The following is a 23486-nucleotide window of genomic DNA, read 5'->3' on the forward strand; positions in this document are numbered from 1 at the left end:
ACCTGGGAGATTGGTCTGTGGCTTCAATAGATATAGGAAAAAATGGAATTGAAAAGAACTAAGGGATTGAGATATCGTCCCCTTTTTCTGTCTCTCTTCCCATCTCAGTTCCTCATTCTGTCATCATTTACTCCCTACATAAATAAAATCATGGCTTCAAGGAAGGAGACAAAACAACCTAGTGCTATTTCTGTGTCCACCTAGATGCAAAGGTTCCCAAAGAAGGCAATACCATCCCCTTGGGGGTGCTGGAATGATCTAGGAGGGGTTAGTAGTAGCCTTGGGTGCAGTTGGGGGGCATTGAATAAAAATAAAGGGGCAGTGGAAGCATAAGGAAAGAAAAGAGGAAAATTTTGAAAAACCGTTCATACATGTTTCATCTGTTAAAGTCATAGTGATTACATTATTTTCCAAATAAACACACAAAATGCAAGTTATAACTGATCAGTGGTCAAGCTTGCTGACAGATCTTAACAAGCAAATGTTGGCAAGTGAGCACATTGTGCATGGTTGGGAATTCCAGCATGTACCAGCAGAAATATGTATATGTCATGACTTTTTTACAATACAATTCTATATGGTTACATGACATAATATTGCATCATTAGAATTTCAAGGGAAGAAAAATCCCACAAATTTAAAATATTACTAAATTTAAGATATGTCATTTAATATATATATATATTGAAATGATATAACTTTTTTTAAAGGGTTAAAGATTTCTGGGGGGCACTGAATAATTTTTTCTAAAGGGAGCAGTAGGTTGAGTAAGTTTGGGAACCTCTGAACTTTTGTGGCAAGGTGATACATGATTCAGGTGTTTGAAAATTTGAGGCAAACCTCTTTTGGGAAGAGCAGGGGAACCACACTGGAGGGCTTTTTGGAAGATGTGAAGATGGTGTTAATCAGGGAACTTTTCCATTTATCAACAAACTTGCCTCTGGCAAGTTATTCACTTCAAAAGCCTTGGGTTCAAGAGGGATCATCTTCATAAGTTCATAAAATGGACCACAAATCCACTGGCGAGCTTGGGGGATCTCAGGGAGAGGGTTGGATGAACTGTTATTTCCATTACAACCTTCTCTTTCTTTTGGGATAAGCAGCATACCAAAATATAAGGGTGATGGCTTCTCATTCAGCTCATCCTTCCTTCAGGAGAGATTCTCCCTGAGTGGAATAGTCAGATGAGTTCCTTGTTTGCATAGATCCAGCATCTTACCTGTCAGGGATTGTCCCTAGGTAGAGGAGGGGTGACCACTTGGATGTGAGTCCACTGAAAGGTGTCCTTTTTGCGTTGAGGGGTGTTCATCTTGTAAAATGTGAAAAGAGACTACTGGCTTCTGTGTCTCCCTGAACTAATCACAGCTCATGTTTACCAACTGTTTTACATCTTACAAAGCATTTGCCTCATAACAACCCTGTGATGGAGTTAGTACAAGTGTTATGAACCTCATTTTCTGGAGGAGGAAACTGAGGCTCGGGTACTTGCACAAAGTCTAGCATGGACTTATCGGTGCAGCTGATACTTGAAGCCAAATGTTATTTTCACTACATTACAATGACCTCAAAGGGCCCTGAGTAGATTATCTGTGGCTACTTTATCTCCTCCATTAGGATATATACTCCTTGAAACCTGGGACTATGTTTTTTGTCTTTCTTTGTGTTACCCAGTGTTTAGCACAGTGCCTGGCACATACTACACCCTTAAAATGCTGATTGATTGAATTACTGAGTATCCCCAAATTATCTTTGGCCTTTCCTCATTAACAAATGGGATATTATTTGTAAAGAATTTTTGAAATCTTTAAACACTATATATTTTAGTGTTATTGTTGTAATAATAATAATTATAATCAACAGAATCTTGGGAAACTATCCATCTCCTTACCTCCTCAGAATGATGCTATTGTGAAATATGAACACTGTGATTTTCCCAAAAGATACTGCAGGAGGTTTGGTCTGATACATCCGATGAAATCCACCCCCATGTGTCTTGGAGTGGCAGAATGCCACCTTTGTTCCTTCCTCTTCTTTGGTTGCAGACCCACTCCGAACTGTTTGCACCCTCTTCCTTATCCCCCTCCTGATGTCTTGGTTAGGGTAAAACTTGACCTACTTGCCTCCTCCTACCTGAATGGAACAAAGGAAGAGCTAAAAGGAATCTCACCAGCTTAATTATCTACGGGGGTGGGGGGGGGTGGAGAGGGAGCACCATTCAATGCTATAGAAAGGATTTGGAGACAGAAGATCTAGTCACATCTCTGATCTGGGCCTCACTTTCCTTATCTGTACAATGAGGGAGGTGATGTCTATGATTCCAGACTGCTTTAGACCTATGAACATAGAACCCTGTAAGCACATTCATATCAGGCACATGGATGTGTCTTTCCGTGACTTTGGGAGACATATTCTGTGCTCCTATGCTTTGGAACATTGTTTGGTCCACAGGAGACCCATATTCATAGTGCAAGTTAGGCACTTGTTTGATAACAGGCCGTTACTTCCAATGGAGAGAGAAGGAAGTTGTAGGTGTTAATGGAGGAGTCCATCTATGAGAGCCTTGGGCCGTACCTTGCATTCCATCCCATATCCTGCTGACAAATTAATTTCTCTAATGTACAAATGTGAGCCTGTCACTTCTGTGGTCAAACCCCATCAATAATTTCTTAATTTCTTGGGGATAGAATTCAAAGCACCCCACAGCTCAATTCATTTTAATTCATTTCAATTTGATTCAATTCAATTACAGTCTATTCTGATTTACTAAATGCCTATTCTGTATAAGGTGGGGTTGGGGGCTGTAACACTATAGTAACTAGTGACTAGTATAAAGCCTGTTCTGGAGTCAGGTGACTAGTGTTCAAATCTCTCTTCTGATACACTCTGAATGCAAGACCTTCAGCAAGTAACCTAACCTTTCAGAGTCCTAATCAACTTTCTAAGACTGTGAGTTGAAGAATAGAGTGAACTTCCTTACTTGGGGCTTCCTATGACTTTGAAATCACACATTCAGACCAAAAAAATAATGTGTAAAATACTGTGGTAGGCACTGGAAATGAAAAGATAAAAAACAATATTGTCCCTGCCCTCAAGGAATTTACAATCTTTTATTATTATCTTTATAATTAATAATAATGAAATATTTTATCTCAAACTTAACAAATACCAAATAAAATGAGCATTTCCATATATATATGTATAGAAAAGCAGTATTGTTCATAAAACTGACACTTTTTATTATGTATATAAATTGATGTTGGTTTTCAATATGATAAACTCAACATGTAACCTTCAAAGCTACCCAACACATCTGTGATTCCTTCTGGTCTCCCTTCTCTTCCCTTGCGTATGTTTAAGAAAAAGGCTTCAATTTCCTCTTTCTTCCTTCTTTCTTTCCTTCCTTCCTTCTTCCTTCCTTCCTTCCTTCCTTCCTTCCTTCCTTCCTTCCTTCCTTCCTTCCTTCCTTCCTTCCTTCCTTCCTTCCTTCCTTCCTTCCTTCCTTCCTTTCTTTCTTTCCTTCCTTCCTTCCTTCCTTCCTTCCTTCCTTCCTTCCTTCCTTCCTTCTTTCCTTCCTTCCTTCCTCTTTTGCTACTGTATCTCAAGTCCTTCTTCTTACCAACCCTATCCTCTCAGTGGAAAAAAAAAGGAAAACGAAAGCCCATGTAGCAAGTATGTACAGTCAAGCAAAACCAAATTCCAAAGGAACTATCAGATCAAAATGTTATAAGAAAATTTGAGAAGGGCAAAAGCACTTTCAGTTGTGAAAAATTAGGGAAGACTTCATGGAAGAAGCAACACCTAAGCTGGGCCTTGAAGGAAGAGGATTTCAACAGGCAGAGAGATGGAGGGAGTGGTATGGAGGAAGGAGAGACTGTGTGAGTGCACCAAGGCAGAGAAATGCAGCATCAGTTCTGGCATTAGCTCTTAATATATTTGGCTGGAAAAAGTATGAAAAGGAGAGGAGAGTACAAATCTGGAAATAGAGATCAGAGACAGATTATGGAGAGCCTAAAACTGGCATTTGTTTATTTATTTAGCCATCCATTCATACATTTATATATTCATTCACCCATCTATTTATCCATTCATTTATGATATGTATGTATGTATTTTGTCCTACAAATTTGGCCCCATCATTGTCCCTCACCCTTTTCTCATAACCAGTCAACAGGAAGTGCCCACTAGGAGCCGAAGGCATGTTAGGCTGTGGGAATACAAAGACAAAACTGAAACCAATGCTTTTCTCAAGAAGCTTAAATTCTATAAATTTGAGGGTGGGGTGACACCATGTCAGGAACTTCTGAGGACTAAACAACTTTCTCTACTTAGGAAAATTAGCACCTATCCCTCAATTTATAATTTTTTTTTTTTTTAAGCAATCGGGGTTAAGTAACCTGCTCAAGGTTACACGGCCAGTTATTTCTGGGTGTGGTGCTGAGTGTCTGAGCCCGGGATTCTATCTCCAGGTCGTCCCAACACTGGAGCCGGTGCTCTTACTCGCTGTGCTACCTGGCCGCCCCTCAGTTTATAATTTTAAAGAGTTGCTAAGGACTCTGATTTGTTCAGGGCTACACAGCCTGTAAACCTGAAAATGCTAAATAAATTCAGGTTATCATTACTGCTTATTTAAGATAGACCTTATTCTTTCAGATCAAGTTATTAAAAGGGCATTATAAATTACCCCAAAAGTCTAAGCATAAAATTTAAAAATATATAGAATTTTAAAAGAATTATTTTACAGTGAATAGAGCACAGGCCCTGGAGTCAGGAGGACCTGAGTTCAAATCCAGCCTCAGGTGCTTGACACACTTACTAGCTGTGTGACTTTGGGCAAATCACTTAACCCCAACTGCCCTCCAAAAAGCAAATAAATAAATAAATATTTTTAAAAAAAGAATTATTTTATCTTAGTTCATGCCATGATAACCACATTCTGAGAGCTAATGGTAGCGTCCCAACTGTCAGGTTGTTGTAGTTCTTACTGTACCTTCCTGCATTTCTCAATCATTTATTAAGCATAGTGCTGTACGTATATGATCTCATTTGATCCTCACAACAACTCTGGGAGGTAGGTATCATTATTATCCTATTTTACAGATGAGGAAACTGAGGCAAGCAATGGTTAAGCATCTTGCCCACAGTCATACAACTGGTAAATGTCTGAGGCTAGATTTGAACTCAGGTCTTCTTGTTTCCAGGCTCAGCATTCTATCCATTGTGCCACCTAGTTGCCTGCATGCCTTTAACATGTAAAGAAAAAGTCTTTTATTAAATTTCTGTGAAAGTCTTCTATGAGGGTGGAATAGGATGGAGGGAAATACAGTTAGTCTTTCACAACATGACTACTATGTTTTGCATAACTGCACATGTATAACCTATATTGAATTGCTTGTCTTTCCAGTGGGGGTGGGTGAGGATAGAAGAAGGGAGAACATCTGGAACTCAAAGTTTTAAAAACAAATGTTAAAAAATTGTTTTTACATGGAACTGGGAACTAAGATATACAGGCAATGGGGTATAGAAATTCATCTTGCCCTACAAGAAAGTAAGGGGGAATGGGGGAACATATGAGAGGGCAGACTGGGGGAAGGAGTAATCAGTATGCTTGCCATCTTGGGGTGGCAGTAGGGGAGAGCTGGGGAGAAAATTTGTAACTCAGAATCTTGTGGAAATGAATGTTGAAAACTAAGAATAAGTAAATAAATTCTAAACTAAAAAAAAAGAACGTCTTCTATGAAAGAAGCATTAGTGTAGGACAGAATTTCAGGGCATGATTGTAGGTGATGAATTACAGCAGGAGATGACATGTGCAGTAAGGGAAATATCTCAAGGCCCTCCTTCATTTAGACGAGGCTAATTTTTCCTTAAATGATATTGAGGCTATCTTCAAGATTTAGTTAGCTTAGGAAACTAAAGCATTTTAAAATAAAAATGTGAAAATCCTTTTTAGCTTGTAGGCCATTCAAAAGTAGGTGGCAAGCTGGATTTTGCCCTATAAGCCATAGTTTGTTGAACTGTGTCCTAAAGGCTTGGTCTATTTATTAACTTACTAGTGCCCCCAATACAAAAGCCAACGCATAAATAGTCATCAGGGCCTCCCTCAGGCTTCTGAACAGCATAGCCCTAAATGCTCAGTTTAATCAAACTTGGAACAGGTCAATGGACAAAACTGGAACATCTGAATGAATCAGTGCTGTATCCCTGCTGAGTATCCTTTCCCTTCAGTGGTCACTGTTACCTAGACCATGAGCATCTCATTTATTTGATTAAATATTCAAGCTTTTTAAAAATAGGATCAAAAGGTATACTTTTACTTTCCCAATAAATTGGTACAGTAGCTGAATCCAGGCAGGATAATGCTAGCTGTTTCTTGTGTTGGAGTCATGAGACCATTGACCACGAAAATCCCAAGACCTCTGATAGGCAGTCATGAGAAATGAGGAACCACCCAAGGACCGTCAACAATAAAGCTGTAACTGACCTTATGTTATGTAGTTCTCACTGCTAGTTCTTTGGTACATTTTGTGCCCAAGACCCTGACTTGCAGTATTATTCAGTGCACGATATTGTACCCCTGGAATACAGACAACATTGTTTGTCCTTCATCCTTCAAAGGGGACCAGTGACATGATGGGGTGACGTTTTGATTCAGGAGTGAATTGGACTTAAGTCATCAGCCTCAGAGTCATCAAAGTCCAGTGGCAAAACAAAAGTCAAGATGACTGGTGATGACCTGGTATGCAGTGGATGGCCTTGACTTCTTTGGTGCCTGACCATCCCTGAGCACTCTGCAGTGCCTGCTTTATATGCCTTCGAGGCCATTGGAACAATCCATTCTCATTTGGACATTCCAACAGGAGAAATTTTCACATGCTTGGGATAGACATCCCCTTAACTCACCGATGGGCTTGAAGCCTGTCAGTTGTCACCCTCAACTTGGTTTAGCCCAATTGCCAAGATGTTGTACTGTGGTGTGGCCACTGCACATGTTACAGCTTCATGGAACCACAGGTGAGTGCTGAGTGAAGGTGGATGCCAAAGGTGTATGGGCAGCCCTGAAAAGGGCTTGGTAAGCCCTCACACCAGAAGTGCTAGTAGGGGAAATAACCCAGTATTTCTCATATTGGCTTCTCTGCTACCAGTCTCTTGGGATGATTCTGCTGTCCTGAATTCCAAAATACATAGTTAATCCCTGCAGACTAGCATGTCCCAGCCTTACACCAGACCAGGCTTGTATATGCTACCTATAGGCAGGTTCAGAGATGGGGAGAGGCTCTCCCACTGGAGTTATTGCAACTGCTGGTTTTTTCCCACTTAATTTCTCCTCCAGTTGAACAGCCTGCTTCTATGATCGTGACAACACCTTTATAATCTCCCCTTTTTTCAGAGAAGACCCAGGGCAATCTTGTGACAACTTTCTGTGATTGTATCCTGAAAATGATGAAGAATTTCTTATGTGCTTAAAGTCTTTTCCAAGAGGCATCTATGCCTCCACCTAGTGGTCATGAGCAGAACCTTCTCTGTAAAAGAGTCACATTTACAATCTGGCTTCCCCCAAAATCACCAGATGAGTGTGTGAGCACTAGTAATTTTGTAGAAATCATGGTGACCACAGGCCTTGTGAAAAAGTGTTAAGGAAGGTATTTCTCCTGATGATTGGCCCACCGCAACCAGAGTCAGCTTCTATATGGTACTTCTGGACTGATTGATTTTTTGAAGGGATGCTTATAAAAGCAGACACAATGGTATATTCCAAGGCATCTGGCTTTTTGGTGCTTTGAGTAGACTATAACTCTAGGGTTTTACTATCATAGGAACAATCCTTGTCCCCTGGCTGTGAAGACATGTTACATCATTAGGCTTCCTTCTGAATTATGAACAGGATAGCATTTATAGAAAGCCTTAAGGTTTGTAAAGCATTCTTATATATGTTATCTCATGTGATTCTCTGAAGAATTCTGTGACATAGGGGTTATTACCATACCCATTTTACAAATGAGGAAACTGATTCTAAAGAGGGTTAAATGCCTTGCCCCTGGGTCACACAGCTAGGTAGGATTCAAATTCCAGTCTTCCTGTCTCCGAGCCCATTCCTCTATTGACTGTGAGCCTCCTGTCCACCTCTTCCTACCCTGCCCTAGCTGGCCATTTCTTCTGTATTCCATATCACTGATATGGAATTTGTTAAATATTTACCATGTGCAAGCACCAGAGACAGAACGGTGTAGTGGAATGAAAGCCAGTGTCAGACCCTGAAAATCCTGACTTCAAGGCCTGTCTCTGATCCATACTAGCTCCATGACCCTTGGCGAGTGACCTCATGTAGATTTTGAGATAACTCTATAATAGATGTTTTTAACTTTTTTTTTGTGTGTTATGAACACCACCGGCACTCTGGTGAAGCCTAGGGACCCCTTCTCAGAATGACATTTTTAAATACATACGATATATGTTTTATTACAAAAGAAACCAATTATATTAAAATAAATATCAAAAATTTTTTAAAAAATGGATTCTGGGTTAACATGCTTTAAGACTAAGTTGCAGAGCAGCTTACAGCCTGTACTAATAAGAGTTTTCTCACCAGCGAGTTTATTGTAGTGGTATGGTCACAGGTCAAGTCCCTAATGCTTATGTACCAAGAACTGGGGATAAAAAACCAACAGTGAGACAGTCCTTCCTCTCAAGGAGCTTATGGGGGTGGGAGACAGTGGCAGCTAGGTGGCATAGTGAATAAAGCACCGGTCCTGGAGTCAGGAAGACTTGAGTTCAAATCTGGCCTCAGACACTTAACATTTACTACCCATGTGACCTTGGGCAAGTCACTTAACCCCAGTTGCCCTGCCTTCCCCCCTCCAAAAAACAAAACAAAACAAAACAAAAACAGAAGGAGGAAAAGGAGGAGGAGGAGGAGGAGAAGGAGAAGAAGAAAGAGAAGGAGAAGGAGAAGAAAGAGGAGGAGGAGGAGGAGGAGAAGGAGAAGGAGAATAAGAAGACTTGTATGCAGTATAGGTACAAAGTATAGGAGAACGCTTTATTTCCCCCCCAACAACAAATTCACACAAAAGTTAAGTATGCAAAGTCACACAGCAATAAACACAAGAAACACAAACCATCTTAAATCACCCATTACATGTATTATATTCCCCATGGAAGGTACAGGCAGCTTTGGGGGACTGCACCTTTTGGTCAGTGAAATGACCAGTCACAGTATTCTTTCTTCACGAAACATGACTTTTAAAAAATCTGCTTTGGGTGCCTTCTGCGTTCGTTTCGGTTACTAAAGGCTCTGTTTTTATCAATGCTGCAATTATACGATATTATTTCAAATTAGCTTAATCTCTGCTGTCAAATGGATCTCCCTAAAGCATAGGTCTGATCATATTATGGCACCTCCAACGCCCATTCAGTAAAATCCAATAGCTCCTATCAAGGGCAGCTAAGAACCACACTGGATAGAGCACTGAGCCTGGGGTCAGAAAGACTCAAGTTCAAACTGAGACTCAGACAACTGCTAATTGTGTGACCCCAGGCAAGCCATTTAACTCTGCCTCAGTTTCCTCCTCTGGAAAATGAGCTGGAGAAAGAAATGGCCAAGCACTTCAGGATCTCTGCCAATAAAACCCCTAACAAAGGATATTGTGAAGAGTCAGACACAACTTAAGAGCCCCCAAAGCTCCCCCTAACTTCCAGGATCAAATACACGATCTTTGGCTTGGCCTTTAAAACCCTTCACAATTTGGCCCCCTTCTGCCTCTTCTCAACCTCATACTCATCGATCCATTGACATCGTCCTCTTTGCCTTTTCTCGTACGAGGCACTCCATCTCCTGATTCTGGGTATTTTCCCTGGCTGTTTTCCCTTATCTCCCTCTGTTAGTTCCCCAGGAACTCGCTCGACAATGACCATCAAGGATGAAAGCACTCACTGTCCTCTGCTCAAAGGAGGAAACAGAAAAGCAGACAAAAACTGCCAAGCGCTCAAGAGTCACATATTCGATTTGCCTTGGCAACAGAGTCTCATTGCCATTGCCACATGCCTTTCCAGCACATTACTGTTGTTACTGTTGCCATCAATATTGACATGGCGACTGGAGGTGGGGAAGGTGGAGAGAAATCCTATTCTACTATCTCAGCGGTGAGAAAGAACTGGAAAAGAATGGCAAAAGAGAAGGCAGAAAGAAAGAAGTAATTAAACTATACATGCTTTTACTCAAATGCCACTACTGGTCCCATGCCTTGAAGAGATTAAAAAAAAGAAGAAATGGACACATATGTATAAAAATATTTGTAGCAGTTATTTTTGTAGTAACCCCCAAATTGGAAACTAAGGGCACATCTTCCTGTTGATGAATGGTTAAACAAATTAGTGTGATTAGTAAATCCCCTAACAGAGTCACATTATTCAAATTCATATTGCATATTCCTACTGGGCTAGAGCCAAGTACCGTATTTTATATAACTATAACTCTGAATAGTGTGAATTTGAATACATGAGACAATTTTAGGGTATTCGTTATTTGTATCAAGAAGGATTTAGCCACATATTAATGCATTTGAATATTATGTGCTGGAAGAAATCATGAAATGTATAGTTTTCAGAGGAAACGAGGAAGATCTTAATACAATGTAAACTGATGCAGAGAAAAATGAGAGGACCTAGGAGAGCAATTTATACAATGAAATTGCAGAGCAACTTTGAAAGACTTTTGAATTCTAATCAATGCAATGATAAACCACAAGTCCAAAAAAAAGTAAGATGAGACACTCTACTCCTCTTCTGCTAGAGAGGTGATGAACTTGAAATGCAGAAAGGGATAGCTGTTTCACAACATGACTGATGTAAGGATTTATTTTGGGGGCCTATGTATGTTTGTAATGAAAGTTTTCTATTTCTTCTTTTGTTCGCTCATTTGAGAGGGGAACGATGGAGACACAAACTATAGATCCTTATAAAAATAAATTGTTTTTTAAAATAAGACAGTGAAAGAGGTTGTTTTGTTGTTGTTCAGTGCTTTTGTCCCGTCTGACTCTTTGTGACCACCATTTGGGGTTTTCTTGGCAAAGATATTGATGTGGTTTGCCATTTCCTTCTCCAGCTCATTTTCTAGATGAGGAAACTGAGGCAAACAAGGATAAGTGTTTTGCCCAGGGTCACACAACTAGCAAGTATCTGAGGCTGGATTTGAACTTATGTCTTCTTTACTCCAGGCCCAGAGCTCTATCGTCTATGACACCTAGCTGCCCATTGGTTCACTAAGGTAATTAACTGGCACAGAGGAAGAGAATGTTCCTGGAAGGGGAAAAAGTGTGAAGTAGGGCAGAAGAACCAGAGTAGCATGCTGAGGGTCAAACCAGAGTTCATGGGTGTCAATAAGTCTACAGGGCTACACTGATCTCCATCAGTCTTCCCATATTATGTCATTTTCTTTTCAAAATGAAATAAATATACTGAAAATTTATTTGATGGGGCATTTCTATTGGTTTGTTTGCAAAGTAACAAATCCTCCATAGCAGCAGTTTCAACAACATATCATGCAGGTGTAACTGAAGGTGCATCTTTAACTTTTCTTCAGCCACACCCAAAGCAAGAAAGAAAGATTTTTGTTGTCTAAATAATTGATTGAAAAACTCTTCAGGCATATGGAAAATACTCCTTCCTGCTCTGTTATCTTCAAGCATAACTTTCTGACCTGCTTTATATATGACTTGCTGTAATGGTAATGTAATTTTGAACTTGAAGATCCCTTTTGTGTTGGAAAAAGTAGCAGGTACTTAACACTTAGTAACTGATCAAGCCTCTGATTGGGGGAACAGAATGTATGAACTCCTTCCCCTTGTTACTGAGTAACAGGAAGTTGGCTGAGGGAAGTGAAGTACATAGTACCGTGTGTATAAGAAAAGCCCCAGAGAGGCACAGTCAGAATTTCCTTGAGACCAAGATCTGGTGGCAGAGCAGGTACAGAAGAATGGAGAACTGAGTCCTGAGAACTTGTGGTGGTGGAGCTTCTTCTGAACAGGATCCCAGGATACCAGGAGCCAGGAGCCAAGAGCCCAGGTGACTGAAGCATGACCAGGATGCTAAGACTTTGTTTGTGGCTTGGTTGAGCCTTGAATTCCTTGGAGAAGAAATGGTGAAGGAGCTGACATGGACCAGACCCTGTGAACGCCAGTGTGGAGCAGGACCTGCCCAGGCAGCTGGTCAAGGAACTGGGAGCTGTCTGCCATGGAACCCAGGTTCTGTTGAATCTAGGTAGAGTCTGGGACTATGGAAGGAGATCCAGGGAATCTGAGAACAGGCCCCAAGTCAGGATGAAAAGACCTCTTCTTGGGTACTGAGTAATTATGGAATTATAGTTTACTAGTGACCTAAGGGGTGGAGGATTTTGTGTATGATACTTAGTAAGACTTTACTGAATAAGTGACTGGTTGTACTTTGACTATTGTTAACGATTAGTGACTGGTTGAGTTAGTCAAGACTTTGCCCCAAGAGTGGAAGACTTTGACTGTGTACTTTGATACTACTGATAAGTGACTGATTGAATTAACTTAAGAGTGACTATTTTACTTTGAGACTATGTTGTGAATATTATATTGTGATTTTCTGTAATAAGTTGAAATATGGTGAATGCTGTATTTTGAATTATGCTGTACCTTGATTTTCCATGGATGTTTTGCTTTTGTTATGGAATAGAGTGATCACTATACTGAGTAATCAAAACCTTAAAAAAAAAAGCTGTTCACAGTAGCAGTTCTTCTGGAAAGCTTCTGTGCATGGCATTACACTTGCCAAGTAATGTTTCAAGCAAAGCAATAACTAGTTGTTATTCTGTAATGTCTAACTCTCCATGACCCCATATGGGGTTTTCTTGGCCAACCTACTGGAGTGGTTTACAGTTTCCTCCTCCACCTTATTTGATGGGTAAGGAAACTGAGACAAACAGGGTTAAGTGACTTGTCCAGGGTCACATGGCAATTAAGTATATGAGGCCAGATTTGAACTCAGGAAGATGAGTGTTCCTGATTCCAGAGCCAGCACTCTATCCACTGAACCACCTAAGTGTGCTAGTAAATGTCTAACAATCAGCTCTATGTGGGGAGGAATGGGCACAATTTTAAGTTTAATCTGATTTATTAACATTTTTCCATTACTTTTTAAAGGCTAGACAACCAACAAAACAATAAATGAATCTCTGAATTGTGACATTTCTCCTATTTCCAAGGTGTAAATGTTCACAATAGCAATTTAACAATTGGCTCTAACTATCTCTTTAGGTGCTGGTTCCTACACTCTCCTCTCTGCAAGTAGCAACTGGATATTGTTTTGAAGTAGCAACAGCAGCAGTCCCAGCAGTAGCAGTAGTAATAGCTAGCATTTATATAGTGCTTTAAGGTTTGCAAAGTGCTATATATATATACACATACTATATGTGTGTGTATTATATGCACACATATATACATATGTGTGTGTAATCTGATTTGATCCTCATAACAAGTCTGTGAAGTAGGTGTTATTGTAATACCCATTTTGTACATAAGAAAAATGAGTCTGGGAGAGGGTAAGCAACATAGCCAGTAAGTTTCTTAATTCTAATGCCTTCCCTCTATGGATTATCGCCAGTTTGTCCTGATCTATAGCTTGTTTGTACTTTTTTGTTTCCATGTCTCCTTTAGACTGTGCCTCAAGGCATGGACTAGCACCTCTAGTGTGAGAGTCGCCCATACACCTTTGTTGTCTACCTAGAACTTGACTCTCACCTCTAAGAGGTGAGAAATTCTAAGCTCTAAGAAACCATAACATTCACAGTAGTCATAATCTGGTAATGGCAGACGGTTGAGGGTAATTGACAGACCTCAAACCTATGGTGAGTTAGGGGAATGTCTACCCCAACCATGTGAAATCTCTTCTTGTCAGAATGGCCAAATGACAACAGTTTGTTCCAACTGCCATGTTTTATTTGCTACATAGATTTTTCTCTTCAAAGCATTTATGTGTTTACCTATTATGAAGGAATATGCATTCACTTAAAATTGAAGATAATAATATAATGTATAATTAAATTTTGTTGAAATTTTAAAGTGATTGTATATTTCTATTAAAATTATCTTATTGTTCTTGAGTTAATTCAATTTTTAAATTTTGAAGTTTTTGGAGTATTGTGCTTAGTAAAATGAATGGCATTGATAAATATCTAACAAATATTATGTTAGTTTAACTTTCACACAAAGATTGACTTCAAGCTTGCATACTTCTTATTCAAATGCAGCGAACAGCCAAAGACTTTTGTGTCATGAGATTGTTCTGGCTGATGATCATGTTTGTGTCAAGATTTGACACGTGCTGACTCAAATTTGGCTTCGTTTGCACATACCCCATTAAATAATCACTGTGTTGTGCTCACTGTCATTCAATTGGATTGAATCCGTGGCTCTAGTCTCACTTTTGTTGCCTTGACGAGAACTTTATTTTAATTTGGAAAAAAAGTAGATATATTTCTATGGGAGTTGTACTAAAAATATCCACTAATTTTGATCATTGATTTGTGACCTTCTTCTTCGAGAGGGCTTCCTGCCCCTTCTTCTTGGAAGGCATGCCTCATTGTTAAAAAAAAAATTAGGAAATGCTGTATTTACAACTATACATTCATTATTTGGCTAGTAGTAAATTCTTTGGGGCTGTTGGGTATTGGAAAATACTATAGACAGAACTCCCTGACCTGGAGAATCTCTGTTCCCCACATACTCACAACCAGAAAAGGTTATTCTAGCATTGACGATGTGGGATGTTGCACATCTCAGCCCAAAGAGAAGTCATGAAACTGAAGTGGTTGGATGGTGAGGTCCAGGTGATCTGACCCATTCTGTCGTTTTTTTCTTTCGTTTATGTAGTCTTCTTCAATGTGGGATAGAATGGAGTGGCGATTTTACAAGAACCAGTTCTCCATCGGTCAAAAACAAAGCAAGGACTTATATTCCCCAGCTATTTCTCTTTCCATCTACCATCCAAATCAATCAACTAACAAACATTCATTAAGTACCTTCCATGTGCCAAATACTGTGCTGGCTACTGGAGATAGAAAGACAAAAATGAGAAGTCCCTGTCTTTAAGGATTCCATTCCATTAGGGGAAATAACACATACAAACAAAAACATGAATAGTTAGGTACAAGTTAGGGTGGGAGGGCAATAGCTGTTGGGAAGTTAAGAAAAGGAGAAGGTAAGGCTTGAGCTGAATCTTGAAGGAAGAGAAATAATCTATGAGGTAGAGGTGAGGATGTGTCCTTTTCTGGCCTTTGGGACAAACAGTGCAAAAGCATGGAGATGAGAGATGGGGTGTCATGTATGAGGAACAAAGAGAAGGTCAGTTTCACTGGTCTACAGAGTGTGGGAAGGAGAGTAATGAGTCTGGAAAGACAGTATGGGGCCGTGATATGAAAAGCTTAAAAGCCAAACAGAGTAGTTTATATTTTATCTCAGAGGGAATGGGTAGCTGCTAGAGTTGATTGATTGTATGTGTTGCATGGGCAGAGCCATCCCTAAAAAAACTCTTTGGCCACCATGAATAGACTTAAGAAGGAAGAGACCTGAGTCGGGAACATTAATTAGATCATTACAGTAGTTCAGGGAAGGTGGAAAGGACCTGAACTAAGGATGTGTCTGTGTGAATAGAGAATCAGTGGGATGGGAGAAATGTTATAGAGATAGAACTGATAAGATTTGGAATGATTTGGAAATATAGGATGAAGGAGAGTGAGGAGTTATGAAATTGGGTAGCAGAAAATGGTGGTGCCCTCAATAGAAATAGACAATTTCAATAGAAGGGTCAGTTTTTTGGAGAAAGACAAGTTCTTGATCTAAAATAAAATTGAAAATCAAAGCTGAACTATAAAGAGAGACAGCAAAACATAGTGGATAAAGAAAGCACTGAACATGAGGTCAAGAAGACGTTTGTTCTAACTGCAGTTCTGACACAACTAAAAGAATAATATGATTATATCAATAAATGAAGAAAAAGCTTTTGACAAACACCCATTCCTATTAAAAAACATTCAAGAGCATAGGGATAAATCAAACTTTTCTCAAAATGATAAGGAATCTTAAACTAAGAGCAAGCATTATCTTCCAAATAGAATCAGCGGTGAAACAAAGATGTCGATTATCAGCACTATTATTCAATTTTGTGTTAGAAATTCTAGCTATATCAATAAAGTAAAAGGAAATTGAAGGAATAAGAATAGGCAGCAAAGAAACAAAATTATCATTCTTTGCAGGTGATACGGTGGTATACTCAAAGAATTCTAGAGAATCAATTAAAAAACTAGTTGAAGCAATGGATAAATTTAGCAAAGTATATAAAATAAGCCCTCATAAATCATCAACTTTTCTATATATTACTATAGCACCAATGCATTAGTCACAGAGTGCTGACAGCTACTGTGAATATGCCAGCATAGTTCTCAATTATAAAATATAACAGACTCTCCATATAGAAGACAGAAGCAAAACATTTATTTAGACACCGGAGAGCCAAATCCTAGCATCAGGAAACCGAATCCATCATAGCAACAAAGAATTTAATACACCATAGTACAGCAGAGAGCCACAGCATCCTTTAGCCTTCCCACAAACAAACACTCACAAGCTTAATTGTCACAGCAGGGGGCAAACAAACACTCACAAGTCTAGCTGTTTCCTTGGTTGCGTTCTCTCCTCCCTCCAGCTCTGCTCTGACTCCCAGCTTCCTATGGCCTCTGCTCCACCCTTCAGCAAACTCCTCCCACTACAGGCTCCATGTGATTATATTCAGCCTATTAGGGGGCAGGGAAGATCTTCGAATTCCCATTCCCATTCCAATTACCAACAAAACCCAGCAGGAAGAGGTAGAAAGAGAAATTTCATTTAAAGTAACTACAGACAACATAAAATATTTGTAATTCTACCTTCTGAGACAAAAACAGAGACAAATGAATATAATTATAAAACACTTTTCACACAAATAGAGTCAGACCTAAACAATTGGAGAAATACTAATTGTCCATGAGTAGGCTGAGCCAATATAACAAAAATGACATCCTTCCTAAATAATTTAATTATGTGATGCCATACCAATCAAACTATTAAAAAAATTATTTTGTAGAGCTAGTAAAAAAAAAGTAATGAAATTCATCTGGAAGAACAAAAGGTCAGGAATATCAAGGGCATCACTGAAAAAATGTGAAGGAAGGCCACCTAATATCCATCAGATCTATGGGTAAGAGAAGAGGTATAGAGGATCATAGGAAGTAAAATGGACAATTTTAATTACATGAAATTAAAAAGTTTGTGCACAAACAAAACTAATGCAGCCAAAATTAGAAGGAAAACAGGAAACTAGGAAAAAGTTCTTACAAGAAGTTTCTCTGATAAAGGTTTCATTTCTCAAATAGATAGGAAAATGAGTCAAATTTATAAATATAAGATGTATTCCTCAAATGATAAATGGTTCAAGGATATGAATAGGCAGTTTTCAGAAGAAGAAATCAGAGCTATCAAGTAACATTAAAAAATTCTCTAACTCACTATTGAGTGGAGAAATGCAAATTAAAACAACCTTGAAGTGCCACCATTCACCTGTCAGACTGACTAGCATGATAGGAAAGGAAAATTTTAAATTCTAGAAAGAATGTGGAAAAATAGAGACTCAAACCCACTGTTGGTAGAGTTGTGAACTGGTCCAACCATTCCGGAGAAAAACTTGGAACAAAGGGCTGTAAAACTGTACATACCCCCTGAACCACTCATATCACTACTAGGTTTGTATCCCAAAGAAATCAAAGAAAAGAGTAAAGGATAATTTGTACAAAAAAAATTTATAGCAGCTCTTTTTGTGGTGGCAAAGAACTGTAATTGAGAGGATGTCTATCAATTAGGAAATGGTTGAATAAGTTGTGGTATGTGATTGTGATGGAATAATATTTTGTTATAAGAAATAATGAGTAGGATGGTTTCAGAAAAAAATCTGGAAAGACATATGAGCTGAATTGAAGTCAACTGAGCGGAACCAGGAGAAGATTGTATATAATAACAGCAATATCGCAATGATGATCAGCTGTGAAAGACTTGGGTACTCTGATCAATGCAATGATCTATGTCAATTCCATATGACTTGTCATGAAAAATACTATCCATTTCCAGGGAGAGATCTGATGAACTCAAGAGTGCAGATTCAAGCATACTTTTTTCCACTTTCTTCACTTTTCTTGCTTATTTTCTTTTTTTGGCAGCATGGTTAATGTGGAAATATGTTTTGCATGACTTCATTTGTATAATTGCTATCATATCACTTGCCTTCTCAATGGGTGAGAGAGGAAGAGAATTTGGAATTAAATTTTTTAAAAAATAAATGTTAATGTATAACCTATATCTGATTTTTATTGTCTCAGGGAATGGGGAAGGGAGGAAGGGAGGGAGAGATAAAATGTAAAACTCAGAACTAAAAAATGTTTTTAAAAAATGTTTTAACATGCGATTTGTTAAAAATAAAATAAATGCTGAGAAATATATTTTTTTAAAAGGATATAGGCATTCATCGTGATAAGCAGCTTAGGATTATTGAAAGCAATATGCAGTACCCCAAATTCAGTCCAGTATAACTGCCTAATCCTACTCAATTCTGGACCCAGATCCCTGTCTCTCTGTCATTCTTTCACACACACAGACACACAGACACACACTTATTTGATTTAAACAGGTGATTTCATGTATGTAGGGAACTCCTGGTTCAGAAACTCCTCCTACCAGTACAGATTGGCAATTTATCTATAATTAATTGCCTTAGGGAGTGCCCTAGGGCACTAAACAGCTGTCCAGCACCACATTACTGTGTATCAAAGGCAGGATTCAAACACAATTCTTCCTGAGTCCAGAACTGTCCTGTATCAAACTATCTGTGCAATGACCTTAGGTCCTTAATCTTATTTGATCCTTCTTATTATTCAGTCATTTCAGTCATGTTTGGCTCTCTATGACCCCATTTCGATTTTCTTGGCAGAGATAATGGAGTGGTTTGCCATTTCCTTCTCCACTTCATTTTCCAGATGAAGAAACTGAGGTAAACAGGGTTAAATGACTTGCCCAGGGTTATAGAGGTAGTATCTAAGGCTGGATTTGAACTCAGGTCTTTCTGACTCCAGAGCCAATGCCTTACCCACTGTGCCATCTAGCTGCCCCTGCAATAGACAATTTGTCAAGATTTTGTTTTAGCTGTTATATCTCATTACCCTTGTACATCAAGTTTGAATATATTCTTCCCATGGATGTTGTATATCTTGTTAGAGAATGTGCCGCCAGGCTTTTGGGGAGAATGTTCATATCAACTGTTCTTGTTATACCATCTTAATAAATATCTTTACTAAACTCAAATTAAATCTTTTGGCTGATTGTTAATAGAAAACCCACCAGTGGAGACTTATGAGACACAGCAGCTGAAATGGCCATCTACTAAGTTACCTCTAGAACCTATCTGCTACCTACAGATATCCTCTGAGGATGCAACACTCATTTGCAAAAGTTTGAGATAATGGTCCAAGTCAGAGGAGGTGTTACAAAGGAATCAAAATTACAATATTTAAAAAAACATCAGAAGCAATTTATTTCAACATATACCCATACTGCTTGTAGGATCTCAGGTTCAAATCCTGATTCTGACACATGCGTAACCTAGGACTAGTCATTGAACTGCAGTTTCCTCATTTTTAGTTTTATTTTATTTTGTTTATCAAGTTTTATTTATTTATTTAGATTTCCTAATTTTTAAAGTGATGTGTTTGGACTAGATTGTCCCTGAGATTCGCTCTAGTTCTTTGATCTCTAAAACATGAATTCTCAATGTAACAATAAGAAGCAATGTAGTGCAAAGGAAAGAAAAGAACATTAGATATGAAGCCCAAGATCATGTTCAAATGTCCTTAATGCCATTTTTGAGAACCTAAATTCCTAGGAAGACCCTTTTTCTGTTGACAGAACTCCCAGAAGCAGCTAGGGCACAGTGCTGGGACTCTAAAACTAGAGTCAGGAATAGCTAAATGAAAATCCAACCTTAAACACTTATTAGCTGGGTGACCATGGGCAAGTTAGTTAAACTGTTTGCCTCAGTTCCCTCATCTGTAAAATGATCTGGAGAAGGAAATGGCAAAACCATTCCAGCATCTTTGCCAAGAAAATCCAAAATGGGGTCACAAAGAGTCAGACATGATTGAAATGACTAAGCAGCAAAATATCACCTGCCTCCCATGATTAGCGTAAGTATCAAATGAGATAATATTTATTAAGTACTTACAGTAGTGACTGGCATATTGTAGGTTCTTAAGAAATATTCTCTTTCTTTCCACAGGTATTATGAAAGAGAGCATTATGAGATAAAGCTGGAGAGGTGGAATCATAAGAATCATCTATTATTTTATATTCTACCTTTCCAGTCCTTTTTCATAGTAACCCCTTTCTAGTGTTTCTGTCCTAGACTATGAGAGTCAATTCAAAACTAGGTCAATTCAAACAAGTGCCAATTAAGACTTAGTCTCATGCCATCTGTCTGCTCTCTTTCAGAAGGGGTGGTGTAATGTAGAGGAGAGAACTGGGGGAGGGAGATTCACACTCTGTCAGAAATATTTGGGGTATTCTTTTATTTATCTGGTTTCCTTGGTGACTGTGAACAGCATAACACTAATATTACTAATGCCATTTGCATACACCCAAAAGTGTATATCAAAAAATTCCCCAAATAATTTATGAGACTTGTCCTAGCTGATATTTCTAGGTGTTAAGGGCTTTTAAGTTGTGGAAGAGGCAGAATTGTGCAGGAGCAGGGTGAAGGGCATGGGGGGAGGGTAAATGTGGGTTTTGCCTTAGTTAGGTTTTTAGCCTACTTAATCATTCCTGCCTTAAATGACCTTCAAGACCTTCTTCCATTTGGGAAGCATTCTGCCTCAAATTTAGGAAAGCAAAATTATATAATGGAAAGAGTATTGGATTGAGAATTGGTTCTGAGGATCTAAGTTCTAGATGCAATTCTGATATAAACTAGTTATGTGACTTTGAGCAAGATACTTTGCCACTTGGCCTCAGTTTCCTAATATGTAAATGATCTTTTAGGATCCTTTCAGTTCTAATAATTTATATTCTATCTTTCTAGTCTTATTTCATAGCACTTTCCTTCATGCTAAACTATTCACTGTTTCCTGAACTTGTCCTGGCAGACTCTGATTCTATGCTTAGGATTCACTTCTCATTTTCCTTCTATTGAAACCTTAATGATCCTTTAAATCTCAGTTTAGATGCCACAAGCTCTGTGAAGTCTTTATGGATCTCTACAGTAAAAATCTCTTTTGAGAACATTTTATTCCGACTTCTGTCCTGTTCATAATGTGTTTCGAATGAGAGGTATTCATGCATATGTTACCTTCTCAATTAGATTGTAAACTTTGGTGGACAAAGACTCCATAGTATTCATTTTTGTATCTTCCTTTAAACTAGTATAGTGCCTTTCATAGATTAGATCTTTATTAAATGCTCAAACTGAATTAGATTAAGGGGTTGAGCAGAGCTTGATAAATTTAGGGACTAAAAAAACGTTAGAACACCTGATGCCATATTTGAGGATATCCTAGAAAATTGGAAAGCAGTTCACAGAAAATGGGTTTAGTTCAGGTTCTTACACTGTATACCGCAATGAGCTTCAACACACACATAAACTAAGAATAGGTCACATCACAAATAAATTAAAGAACAAAAAGTGCTAACAGAACTATCCTTTGGGGGCCAATTCTTAACCAAAAAATTCTTAACCAAAATGGTGGACACCAAACAATATCATAAAAGATGAAATTGACCATGCATTAATGGATAGGAAAAAGATGCAAATGGGTATGAATGAGTCGTTTCTAAGTTAGCTCTCAGACCATTGTTTACTTAGATACAACACCAAATAAGAAGGAAAGGAAAAAGATGGAAATGCACTGACTGCTTTGACAAGAGCCTTAACCAAATATATTTAAACAAGTTGTTAACTCTGAAAAATGAGAAATGGATAAAAGTAAAGATTTTTCTCTGATTATCATAAGAATGAGGCTGCTAATAAATACTGAGTTTCTTTGTCTGGTGGAGAGACATGGTAGCCAGTGGCAGCATCAGTCTATTGTGCACGATCTTTGCAAATCATTACAGGATGCTGGAAGGTTATTGATAGGATTCCTTCACAAAATGTAAAAAAATAGTTAGGGGGTAGCTAGGTGATGCAGTGGATAGAGCACCAATCCTGGAGGACCTGAATTCAAATGTGACCTCAGACACTTGACACTTACTAGCTGTGTGACCCTGGGCAAGTCACTTGATCCTGATTGCCTTGCAAAAAAAAAATCAAGAAAACAAACCTTCAGAAATCTTGTCACGAGACCCAATTAAAGCAAGAACACATGCAAATGAAACTGGGAGGAGAATAAACAGGCACAGAAAGGAGCAGATCTGCTAGTTCTTCTGTAGGAAACTATTCTTGTTATTGATAGCAATGAAACCACAATATTTGGATTTTAATATCATAGTACTTAGAGAATTCTTTGGTGATATGGAACTAGCCCTTATGAAGCCTAGAAGAGGAGCCAGAACTGATGAAGCATGCACAAAAGGAATCCATGTTGGAAACAATATGATTTTGAAGCTAAAATTTTCAAGATACCATGAGATTTAGAGCTGGGAAGGACCTGGGAGACTATCTAGTTCAGTGTCTTCATATAACAGATAAGGTAACCAACGTCCAGAGAGGTGAGGTAATTTACCTAGGATTATGCAGGTAGTATGTAACAGAGGTAGGATTCTGAAAACAGCCACAGCGCCCCTCTAGAGGAGACAAATCAAAACAAGAGGGGGGAGCCACTAATGGTCATATTGAATACCACTCCCATCCCACTGAGACAGTTTTTCTCACCTCCCTAAAAGCTTTGTAAGAATCATTGGATCCCATAGGTATGTATAAAGTATGTGACATGTGCTCATAGGAAGAGTATTCATGGTGAAAACAGAATTGTTCACATAGGGTTGTATACAGTATCATCGCAATCACATATAATCAGTAGGAGGTACAATCGAGTAAAGCTTAGCTTGCTGTTCAGTTGTTTTAGTTGTGTTGAACTCTTCATGGCCCCATCTGGGGTTTGCCATTTCCTTCTCTATTTCATTTTGCACATGAGGAAACTGAGGCAAACAGAGTTAAGTGACTTGTCTGGGGTCACATGACTAGTAATGTATGAGGTCAAATTTGAACTCAGACCCTCCTGATTCCAGGCCTGACACTCTATCCACTGTGCTACCTAGCTGCCCAAAGGTTAGTTAGGTACTCTTATTTTCATTCATGTATATATGTATGTATGTATGTATCTGTCTGTCTGTCTATCCATCCATCCATCCATCCATCTATCTATCTATCTATCTATCTATCTATCTATCTATCTATCTATC

This window comes from Petaurus breviceps, unplaced genomic scaffold, assembly GCF_028583685.1.
Source record: "Petaurus breviceps papuanus isolate PSGF00001 unplaced genomic scaffold, PetGlider_PUasm1.0 189, whole genome shotgun sequence".
Classification (NCBI taxonomy): Eukaryota; Metazoa; Chordata; class Mammalia; order Diprotodontia; family Petauridae; genus Petaurus; species Petaurus breviceps.